Below are 11,334 nucleotides of genomic sequence, written 5' to 3'. Positions count from 1 at the left end.
TATTTTGAATATAGGGGAGGGTCACTTGCTGTTTTTCAAGCGTTCATTGTGGGTTTAGGTAAAATATATTTTGCTGCAGGGAGAGCCATCCATTTTAATTTCAGATGTCCGATTTTCTCCACGTAACCCTTATTATAAATAACGTTCACTACCTAAGTTCTCCTAACCTGCTATGAAAAGTCCATTTTGAAAACAGCTGTATCCCATCTAGACAAAACCCTCCAAACTGAACCGAGTATACATTGGCCACCGAGGTAAAACCAGATTCAGGTTGGATATTCTCCTGTAGTTTTTCTTACGTCCACCAACAGCAGTTAAGGACCGTCAACATAGTGACAAATCAAATGTTTCAAAAATCAATAGCTCTTTAACCATTACCTAACTTTCAAAACGGTTCTAGCTAACATACACACATTGCACACACTTTTTTTGTCGATTTACATCTCGCAATATTTTAAATAATTTATTTACTTTAAAAAAATGTAATAGCTCCTTGGTCATGTGACCTACTGACCTCAAACAAGGTTCAGAATGTCCACTGAATACACTTCTATATTGCACAACCTTTAGTTTGTCCATTTTCATGGGCTCCTCTGCACACACCGACAACAGTCACCCACGAAGCATCGTTACCCATCGTGCCACAATAGCCACGGCTCTTGCAAGGGGAACAACAACTTCAGGTCTCAGAGCGAGTGACGTCACCCGATTGAAACGCTATTAGCGCGCACCACTGCTAACTAGCTAGCCATTTCACATCGGTTACACTCACCCCCCTTTTGACCTCCTTTTCCGCAGCAACCAGTGATCCGGGTCAACAGCATCAATGTATAGCTTTCGTCTGTCCCCTCGCCCCAACCCGGGCTCGAACCAGGGACCCTCTGCAAACACAGACAACTGACACCCATGAAGCATCATTACCCATCGCGCCACAAAAGTCGCGTCACTGATTTAAATGTTATTATCGCGCACCACCACAAACTAGCTAGCCATTTCACATCGGTTACAATTGTACACCCTTTAGTTTGTCCATTTTCATCTCACGCAATTTTACATGAATTTTTCAAACTTTCACATTTCAATAGCTTCTTGTTAATGTGACCTACTGACCTCAAACTACTTTCAGAATATCCACGGGCTGGCAGAGACGGGCGCCGCGATGCATCCATTGCAGTAACGTGCTGATCCCGGAGAAGCTGGAGGGAGCCCCGGGGAAAGTTCTCTTTTCTTTGTGAAGGGCCCTGGAATGGGTTCACCCGAGAGAGGGGCCCATGCCATGGAAAGAGTTGCGGTTTTGACGGCATCCGGTGAGCTCTCCTTGGCACTTGAAAATCCGGGGGAGAGGGTGAAATTCTCACGCTGGTCCATACCCATACCCATATCCACCGCAGGTCTCCAAGGTGAACAGCCTCTGGCATGTTAAACAACGTAGGTAAGGAAAGTTGCCAAAAATGACCTGTATTTTTGGGATAAGGATTGGCTCTAAGGTCTGGATCGGTAAGGCTGGGGTGCGAAGCAGGGCTGGGCTCGAGCCGCGGCTGTGGGAACAGTCGCTCCATCGCCCTCCTCTCGCCACCACTGGAGGTTTGTTGTGCGGCCCATCTCGCAGTCTCTCATACCTGGTTTCGCAAGGGGTTGCGTGCGGTGGTTTGTCAGGGTGGTGTCCGTCGGTGGGCCGAAGGCGGACCGGTGGGGGGTTGGGTCTGGCGGTTCGCGGCGGAAACTCTGTACGCGCGGCGGAAACTCTGTACGCGCGCCGGGCTCTTTTCGCAGATCTCCCCAGTTACGGCACTCGCCGGCCCCACACATTGTAGGTGGGGAGGTCTCGTCTACGCTCACTAGACTTGAGGCGGAGAATAAACCCATTGGCCCCGCAGTGACAGGGCATTACATGGATCGTACGGCACCATGCCCTACGAAGTGGGGAGAGGTATCTCCAGCTCCTCTGGGGAGGGAGGCCTACATCTGATGTGGGTAGTAACATCCACGCCCAATGATTAGCTGCAGAACCATAAAATAGATGGAAGAATCCTAGGTTCCCACTGGGCACGGATCACTGAATGTCAACTCACTGAATGTCAACAAACGAGTGTACCCACCTGTCATGGTCACACTCAAATTACCCTTGGGGTGACTGTGACCCCCTCATGTCAAAGTGAGGAATATCGATGAAGCGCTGGTAAAGGTGGTTCCCACGGTTCTGTCTGTTCTCAAGCCTATAAGTATTGCGCTGGCACTTGATGTTGGATGTAAAAACCCAGTTAAAGTACGCTGAAGGTTAGTAGTGGCAACTGATGTCCAGCTTGTAAGACAGAAAAGCCTCTGATGGTATCTGACCTTAGCATGCTACCCAGGCCCCCAGGTCAATGGGGGTCTGCCTGGAAGCCAGGTGTGTGAGTGACACGGTCCTTCAGGGGGGCAGAGCAGGCAAATTAATATAAAGTAATGTGAGATGAAAATGGACAAACTAAAGGGTGTGGAATATAGAAGGGTAATCAGTGTACATTCTGAACCTTGTTTGAAGTCAGTAGGTCACATGACCAAGGGGCTAATGAAATTCAAATGTAAAAAAAAGTTTGTACTTTGTTTACGCTCCCTAACTAATTCAACAAGGAATACAAAATGCTGCTCACATTTCCACATTTATTAGCTTTGCAAAGCGAATTAATGTCCATATCGTGAAAATATTTGGAGTCTGTAGCTCAAGTGGTTTGAAAGCTATTGAGGTTTGAAAGCACAAATATCCGTCAAATATCCAACCTGAAACTGTCTTTAACTCGGTACATTGGCCGTGTTTGAGAGCACCAAAACGACTGCAGGCGACAGTGTACTGACTGATTTACAAATCACCTTGCATCATAAATAACGACTCATTATTATTTGTAGATCAGTCAGTCAGTCACAATTTAACCGTGATACATTACAGTTTTGATCCTCTCGGACAGGGCCACTGCTGAAGGAGTGCTCTGTAATCAACAGTAAACAAACAAATAAATATGTAATTCAATATCAAATTCACTTCAGAAACAAGAAAACATTCTTAAGGATCTTTGAAATGATCAGGTTCTGCAATATCCATCATTTAAATATAAGTATGCAAACTACTCAAAAAGAGACATTTCAGAGCATACTTTCCCTTCCCACTTACATGCCTTTTCAAATTTTCCTCATGCAAAATTCTCACACCTGCAAAGAGTAGTTTGCCTTGGCTGCCACCAGACAATCTATTAGCTCGGCAGTGTGCTGGATGTGGACATGTGCTGAAAGAGAAAATAAATTAAAACAGAGTATTGCAAGATGGAAGTGTTACTTTACAAATATGTGCAAATAGATCAATCCAATATCTCATATGGGGTATACCTTTATTTTTGTAGCACTTCTGAAAGAATTCCCCTAAATCTCGCAATAGTTGAATAGATCATAATGGTTCTCACCATCTGCAGTTCCATGTAAAAATAGGAAGTTCTTGTCCCTCAGATTTACCACATCATGCAACAAAGATGCAGCCTGAAAATACATGTTTAATTAAGACTCATGTTTTTGGTTCAAAGGAAGACTAAAGGGACAATTCTAGTACATTTGAGAGAGGCTGCTGCCAACATCTTCAGTGTCAGAAGTCCACCAAATGTCTGGGGTATTCACATGCAGTAGTGACTATAGACAGAATACTGTTTTATCTAACATGGATGATCAACTTTTTTTCTAGAATCAATGCAGCAATATAGCAGGAAATACGACCCTATACCTTTCCATACAAAGCAATCCTTCTGTTGTCAATGTGGGGCAACTCTAACAACTACTAGAAACAAAGAAGAGTCAGGGGCTCCATCCCTAAGACACACAGACAGAGAAGGGAAGAAAATAAGTGGAATCAGGTTAGGTGGAGGAGAAGTAAGTACACTGAGGAAGACATTTAGGGAGTTATGGAGCTTTTGTGTTAATGATTATTATGATTTGTACGACACCTGTGATATCGATCTCATTGTTGTGAAATATTAGCTTGTCAATTTACAGTGCCTTGCGAAAGTATTCGGCCCCCTTGAACTTTGCGACCTTTTGCCACATTTCAGGCTTCAAACATAAAGATATAAAACTGTATTTTTTTGTGAAGAATCAACAACAAGTGGGACACAATCATGAAGTGGAACGACATTTATTGGATATTTCAAACTTTTTTAACAAATCAAAAACTGAAAAATTGGGCGTGCAAAATTATTCAGCCCCCTTAAGTTAATACTTTGTGGGCTATACTCAGTCTTGTCTCAGGATGGTAAGTTGGTGGTTGAAGATATCCCTCTAGTGGTGTGGGGGCTGTGCTTTGGCAAAGTGGGTGGGGTTATATCCTTCCTGTTTGGCCCTGTCCGGGGGTGTCCTCGGATGGGGCCACAGTGTCTCCTGACCCCTCCTGTCTCAGCCTCCAGTATTTATGCTGCAGTAGTTTATGTGTCGGGGGGCTAGGGTCAGTTTGTTATATCTGGAGTACTTCTCCTGTCCTAATCGGTGTCCTGTGTGAATCTAAGTGTGCGTTCTCTAATTCTCTCCTTCTCTCTTTCTTTCTCTCTCTCGGAGGACCTGAGCCCTAGGACCATGCCCCAGGACTACCTAAATTGATTACTCCTTGCTGTCCCCAGTCCACCTGACCATGCTGCTGCTCCAGTTTCAACTGACCTGAGCCCTAGGACCATGCCCCAGGACTACCTGACATGATGACTCCTTGCTGTCCCCAGTCCACCTGACCGTGCTGCTGCTCCAGTTTCAACTGTTCTGCCTTATTATTATTCGACCATGCTGGTCATTTATGAACATTTGAACATCTTGGCCATGTTCTGCTATAATCTCCACCCGGCACAGCCAGAAGAGGACTGGCCACCCCACATAGCCTGGTTCCTCACTAGGTTTCTTCCTAGGTTTTGGCCACCGTGCTTCTACACCTGCATTGCTTGCTGTTTGGGGTTTTAGGCTGGGTTTCTGTACAGCACTTTGAGATATCAGCAGATGTACGAAGGGCTATATAAATAAATTTGATTTGATTTGATTACAACTATTGCGGAAGATAATTTTAGAAAGTGCTGGTCAAGGGCAGTCAAGTCTGGAGTTCTACATTTTTTGAATGGGTTATGCTTATTTAAGATGGTGAGGAAAGCACTTTTAAAGAATAACCAGGCATCCTCTACTGACGGGATGAGGTCAATATCCTTCCAGGATACCCGAGCCAGGTTGATTAGAAAGGCGTGCTCGCTGAAGTGTTTTAGGGAGCGTTTGACAGTGATCAGGGCTGGTCGTTTGACCGCGGACACATTACGGACGCAGGCAATGAGGCAGTGATTGCTGAGATACTTTTTGAAGACAGCAGAGGTGTATTTAGAGGGCAGGTTGGTCAGGATGATATCTATGAGGGTGCCCGTGTTTACGGATTTGGTGTTGTACCTGGTAGGTTCCTTGATAATTTGTGTGAGATTGAGGGCATCCAGCTTAGATTGTAGGACGGCCGGGGTGTTAAGTATATACCAGTTTAGGTCACCTAACAGTACGAACTCTGAAGATAAATGGGGGGCAATCAATTCGCATATGGAGTCCAGGGTACAACTGGGGGCTGAGGGGGGTGGAAAGGTGGAGTTTTAGAAGTAGAAGCTCGAACTGTTTGGGTACAGAACTCTGCAGACTATCTCTGCAGTAGATTGCGACCATGCCCCCTTTGGTAGTTCTATCTGTGCGGAAAATGTTGTAGTTGGTGATGTACATTTCAGAATTTTTGGTGTGCTTCCTAAGCCAGGATTCAGACACGGCTAGGACATCAAGATTGGCGGAGTGTGCTAAAGCAGTGAATAAAATAAGCTTAGGGAGGAGGCTTCTGATGTTAACATGCATTAAACCATGGCATTTACGGTTACAGAAGTCAACAAATGATAGCGCCTGGGGAATAGGTGTGGTACTGGGGTCTACAGGGCCTGGGTTAAACTTTACATCACCAGAGGAACAGAGGAGGAGTAGGATAAGGGTATGACTATAAGAAATTGTCATCTAGTTGGTTTGGAACAGAGAATTAAAGGAGCAGATTTCTGGTCATGGTAGAATAGATTCAGGGCATAATGTACAGACAAGGGTATGGTAGGATGTGAGTGCAGTGGAGGTAAACCTTGGCGTTGGGTGACGATGAGAGAGGTTTCGTCTCTGGTGGGACCAGTTAAGCCAGGTGAGGTCTCCGCATGTGTGGGGGAATGGGCAGAGCAGGTCAGTTAGGTACATACAGGACCAGAGTTCGAGGCTGGGGCCGACAGATAAACAAAATGAGGTACCGTGTTTTTAAAAAGTCCAGGGTGCATCAGCTGTGTAGCCGAGTGATCTCAGGGTCCAAAGAACAGCAATTGGTGAGTCAGAGAGCCGTTCAGTAGTCAGTACTACGCCAGGCGAGTGGGAGACACGGCGCTTAAAAAGCTAGCGGGCCGGGGCAAGAAGATGGGTCTTCGGCGACATCGCAATGGAAAAGCCCGTTGGGACCACATCGGGCGACCACCAGTTGTGATGGATTGGCGGGGCTCCTCGTCGACAACAAAGGTTCCAGGCCAATTGACAAAAGAGGTATTGTAGCCCTAGAATTAGCTGGTATATGGGGCTAGCTTGTGGCTAGCTCAAGGTTAACTGGTGCTTGCTTCGGGAAAGAGACGTTAGCTAACAGTAGCCACCCGATCCGGTGTAATGATCCAGAGCGGCAGGAATCCGGTGATAGGGAGAAGCAGTCTGATATGCTCTGGGTTGATATCACGCTGTGCAGACTGGCATGCATTGTCCGAGCTAAAAGGTGAAGACCGCTAGCTGTGGCTAACAAAGACTAGTAGCTAGTTAGCTGGCTAGCTCCTGATGGAGGTTCCAGTTATAAGGAATAAAAATAGCAGATCCGTACCACATTTGGGTGAGGCGGATTGCAGAAAAGTATATTTAGTTCGTAGATAGAAAGTGAGATTAAAATGTATACGAGAAGAAAAAAAAACCTGTCTATTTACACGGAATAAGACACGGATAAGACAAAGACAAACACAACACATGACTGACTGCTACGTCATCTTGGACAGCAATCCATGCTTTGGTTTAGTATCTCTGGCACAGTTTTAAAATGTATTTGTGGCACAAATCCCATTTAGCATTTAGCGTTTGTGGGACAAATCCCATTCAAGTCATGCGACCGATATCAGCATTTTTCACGCATCATGTTCAAATCATAAAACGTTAGCATTTGGAAACAGTGGCGAGGAAACAAAACCAATGCATCGATTGCTGTCATACCTTGTCCATACAGTGCATAAAGGGTAAGGAAACCAATGTGGCATAATTTGAACTATCCCTTTAAAGTTTACATTAGTGCTTAATGTTTTTACATGATGATGAGGAGAGGATGTAGGCTTTCTTCATACCCCTGTGGTAGACCCAGCTTTAGATGCACATCTGCAACATGGATCCCACAGCTGCTCTCATATTATGGTAAGTCATAATGTGTTTTCTAAGAAAAGGGTGTTTTCCCCAGTGTTTACCGAACCACAGTGGTCAGCTGTGAGGGTTTTGTAGCATATGATGGGGAGCTGTTTGCCTACCAGGGCCAGAGACAGAGGCCTGTTGTCTTCCAGAGCTGTGTACCCTGAGAGAACAACACTCAGTTTGCATCCCACATGGCACCTTATTCCCTTTACGGTGCACTATATAGGGAAAAGTGTACCGTTTGGGACGCATCTTCACAATGACTGAATACTGAACATGAAACATCTGGCTGAACTAACAACCATTCAAGTGTTCAAGGGCTACAGCTGCCGACAATGTAAGACATCTACACATACTCGATTGTGCTCAATCCCAACCTCTTTGCTCAGACAATATATTGTCAAGTAGCTAATTCCCTTTGTTCATGGAGTAAAGGACAGTAGGAAGACTATAGTCAAACAGTGTTCAATGTTATCTGCCACAAACACATATACTCCTTCCTAGCTAGACCTGCCCATTCCATTTGTTCAGATGAATTGAGTAAAAATAGAATGTGGGGCGGGACATCTTGGAAGCATGTATATATAGCTCAATGATGACATCTAGAGGAAATATTGAGACATAAAAAAAACAACCTGAGCAGTGCTCACTGAAACGTTCTATGGTGCTGTGGACAGTCACTCTGGATATGCCAGGGCCAACAACAAAGAGACATCAAGATTGACAGAAAAACTAAAGAAAGAGAAAAAGAGATAGATGGAGAGAAAGAGATTCACCCAAGCGGTGGAGAATAAAGTGCATGTGGCTGGGGTTGAACTGTGGCCTGTAGAAGCGGTAGGTCTTTGAGAGAGTGCAGGTAAGACAGTGTCTTTGGGAGAATTCCCAGACGTTCACACGGAGGGAAAGGAACAGTGAATAGAAAGCATTTAGACTGAACTATGTAAACATTTCTTATGGACCTGAGTTACTCCCCACCAGTGGCAATTTTAGCATGTAAATCTTGGTGGTGCAAAATAAAAAATGTGGGAGGCATGCCAGCAAAGCCACAACACTAAACAATACAAGAATTGCACTATAATGGTGACAAACGGTGCCAACAAACTGTTAGGGCCTACATTAAGCTGTCCCAACAGCAGAATCCCAACAGCACTCCTAAAACCTTGTCAATGCTACAGCTGGCTTTTTTTTTTTTTACGCGTTAATTAAGATTTTAATTTGACACGTCAAATAACACAATTCAATTCTAGAATGTGTGTGCTGAATTTTCACGTGCAAGCCAGGCGCCACCACTACTGTCAGTAGCACTGTTAAAGATGTACAAATAAAGTTAGTAAACAAGCACACGCCTGCCAGGAACGATGTGTTTACAATACTGCGTTGGTGAAAATAGACCAAGTTATTAGGGTGAGGCACATGGGCTACTAACAGCTTACTACACAAAATACACTTAGTATTACTTTTTAGCTACAGGAGACATATCTACCTACATAATTGATGAAGCAGCTTAAGACATTTTTGGACTGTGATGTGCTTTAACAGGAAAGTGGCGCGGCGGTCCTTCGTGGGCAAAATTTGTAATCAAAGAGAAAGATGCCGGATTTACAATTCCGAGTTAAATAACCGTTCAAAACATATTTCCCAGTTTGAGCTGTTTATTCCCGAATTCCCAGGTGCAATGCTTGCAGTAAGCCACTGTCACCGATTCCTTACAAACCACTCATTGTTGAATTTGCGATCTCCAAATTGTTGTGTAATGTTTATGGCCGATAAGCACCGATACGTTTTATCTATATTTTCTCTTCATATGACAAGGATTAAAAAGGATTTGCCAGTAGACTTGTTTTATGATGATGACTGATAGCTAAGATTGTGAAAATAAGATGTTGACATGATCAGTCCAATCAAAGCTACTGTACATAGTATAACGTGATTTGACGTAATTTCTGTGGCCAATGACCTTGAGCTTTATTGGAAGGGCACTTGTAATATAACTCTATGGCAGGATCCAAAGTGCTGAAATGTTGAATGTCTACCCTTTCTAAGGATTTAAACTTGGCGATTGCGCAAGGTCACCATGAGTGACAGAATACTGAGCCAATCCCAGCGCAATGCTCTTATTTTCTGCTGGCCTGCCCCACCACCATAGAAAGCACTGGACTAGGCTGAAAAAAACTGCATTTTGAAGCTGCCTTACTCAAGAAAATAAAAAAGAGACCATGTTTGTATGCGGCTTTATTTACTCAATTATCTATATATATATTTTTTTTACATTGTTTGCAAACTGATATGTGACAAGTATTAATGCCAAAATAGCACGCAAACAGGCATGCCCCCCCAACAAAAATACACCAGCCCTGAATGACGGGTTGCCACAGCTCCCGACCAAAAGAGACTTTACCAGGATACATTCTGGACTTGTGCCTAGAGTTTTCCCTGGTCAGGTCTCATGTTCAGGAAAAAACATATGGATATATTTATGGATTGTGGTATAATTAATTAATCAATGTGCTGTGGATACATAAATGCCAGCTGCAGTCTCACCAGCAGATGTTAGTGATTTGCAAAACCCTTTACTCCTCCTACATTTTCTCTGCATCTTTATCTAGTCCACAAAGTGACATCAATCCCAGTGCCCTGATGTCAGGAACCGTGGAGATATGGGAGAAGTCAAAGGCTTCAGGAAGAGGGAAATTGAGTTAGAGAGAGAGAAGGGGGGACAAGCCAAGGACACAGAGACCATGGGAGATAAAGCAGGGTAGATAAGGTTGAAACAACTCTGACCTGAGCAAGGAGGACAGCTATGTGTTGATACTCTCTGCACCCCCCTTGTACTGCGGCAGAGTGACATAGAACACAGAACCAGCTCTAGAGAAGAGAGGCAGCTCCTGTTGGCCGGAAAGAGTAACTTTCACAGTTATTGTTTGTCATAGGGCCTAGCGGCTTTCTTGTCAACGTGACCTGACCACACCCAAAGGGGCCCAGAGTTTTCCTGGTCAAGCCACGTGGTCAGGAGAGAAACTGTGGACCCTAATCATCTCGACTCATTCCCATTACTTAACACTACCTATTTTACAAATCTATAAACGCAACATACAACAATTTAAACGGTTTTACTGAGTTACAGTTCATATAAGGAAATCAGTCAATTGAAATACATTCATTAGGCGTAATCTATGGATTTCACATGACTGGGCAGGGGCGCAGCCTTGGGTGGGCCTGGGAGGGCATAGGACCTTGGGTGGGCCTGGGAGGGCATAGGACCACCCACTTGGGAGCCAGGCCCACTCACTGGGTAGCCAGGCCCTGCCAATCAGAATTGGTTTTTCCCCACAAAAGGGCTTTATTACAGACATAAATACTCCTCAGTTTCATCAACTGTCTGGGTGGCTGGTCTCAGATGATCCCACAGGGGAAGAAGCCGGATGTGGAGGTCCTGGGCTGGGGTGGTTACACGTGGTCTGCGGTTGTCAGGTCAGTTGAACATAATGCCAAATTCTTGAAAACGAAGTTGGAGGCGGCTCATGGTAGAGAAATGAACATACAATTCTCTGGCAACAGCTCTGGTGGACATTCCTGCAGTCAGCATTCCAATTGCAAGCTCCCTCAAAATTGAGACATCTGTGGCATTGTGTTGTGTGACAAAACTGCACATTTAAGAGTGGCCTTTTATTGTCCCCAGCACCTGTGTAATCATGATGCTGTTTAATCAGATTCTTGATATGCCACACCTGTCAGGTGGATTCTCTTGGCAAAGGATAAATGCTCACGAACAGCAATGTAAACAGATTTGTGCACAACATTTGAGAGAAATAATATTTTTGTGCATATGGACATTTCTTTTATTTCAGCTTATAAAACATGGGA

The sequence above is a fragment of the Oncorhynchus mykiss genome, chromosome 7, assembly GCF_057628025.1.
Source record: "Oncorhynchus mykiss isolate SJ-2025 chromosome 7, ASM5762802v1, whole genome shotgun sequence".
Taxonomy (NCBI): Eukaryota; Metazoa; Chordata; class Actinopteri; order Salmoniformes; family Salmonidae; genus Oncorhynchus; species Oncorhynchus mykiss.
Note: the sequence above shows the minus strand (reverse complement) of the source record.